This window comes from Mirounga leonina, unplaced genomic scaffold, assembly GCF_011800145.1.
Source record: "Mirounga leonina isolate KUSES-001 unplaced genomic scaffold, KU_Mleo_1.0 Mir_101862, whole genome shotgun sequence".
Taxonomy (NCBI): Eukaryota; Metazoa; Chordata; class Mammalia; order Carnivora; family Phocidae; genus Mirounga; species Mirounga leonina.
In genome coordinates this window covers 7,209-7,959 of record NW_023270224.1, presented here as the reverse complement: position 1 = coordinate 7,959, position 751 = coordinate 7,209, and positions in this window count along the sequence as shown.

The window sequence follows — 751 nt, the reverse complement described above, 5'->3', positions numbered from 1 at the left end:
GCAGCCTACAGGCTGGGAGGGTGGATACCTGGACGACCTCCAGCCCTGGGGACAGAGCCAGTGAGGGTGGGATGTGGTCTCCCAGTAGGCCTGAGCACCAGATCCCCACGGTGTTCACTCTCCTCCTGCAGGCTCACTGTGCCATGTCCTCCCTCAGGCTTCCTAGGCTCAAGTCCTCCTCTGCTCGCTGACCATCCTTGGCCCAGGCTCCACACGTTGGGACTGGGAGCAGGTCATCTGGACCTTCTGGACTCTCGCTTCCGTGCCCGTGACACGGACACAGGTTGGCCTCACAGAATGCTTGGAGGAGACCCAGTGCAGGAAGATGCAGGCAGCTGCAGGGGAGATGCCAAGTGACCCCAGAGGGAGCGCACAGGCTTTGCACAATGCACCGGGCTCACAGGACCCCCATGGGATGCGGGCGCCAGGCCACGGGGCACAGGAAGTCCTGGTGGGGGTGGCCCTGGCGGGGAGGCCAGAGAAGGGTCCCAGAAGGGGCAGGAGACAAGGAAGACGAAAAGACAGAGCTTCCTAAGGAGGTCAATGGAAGGATCAGAGGATCGCAGAGACCCTTGGGACAACTTGGAAGCCCTGGAGATGCTAGCTGAAATGCCGTCATTGGGTCAGAAAAGTTAGTCACAACCCCCCAGTCGACACTGGGTAATTTACTTTGTGGTTCTAAGAATCAGTGCATACCTGCCATTAGAACTCACATTGCAGGAAGTCTAGGATATACTCACTCTTCATCACT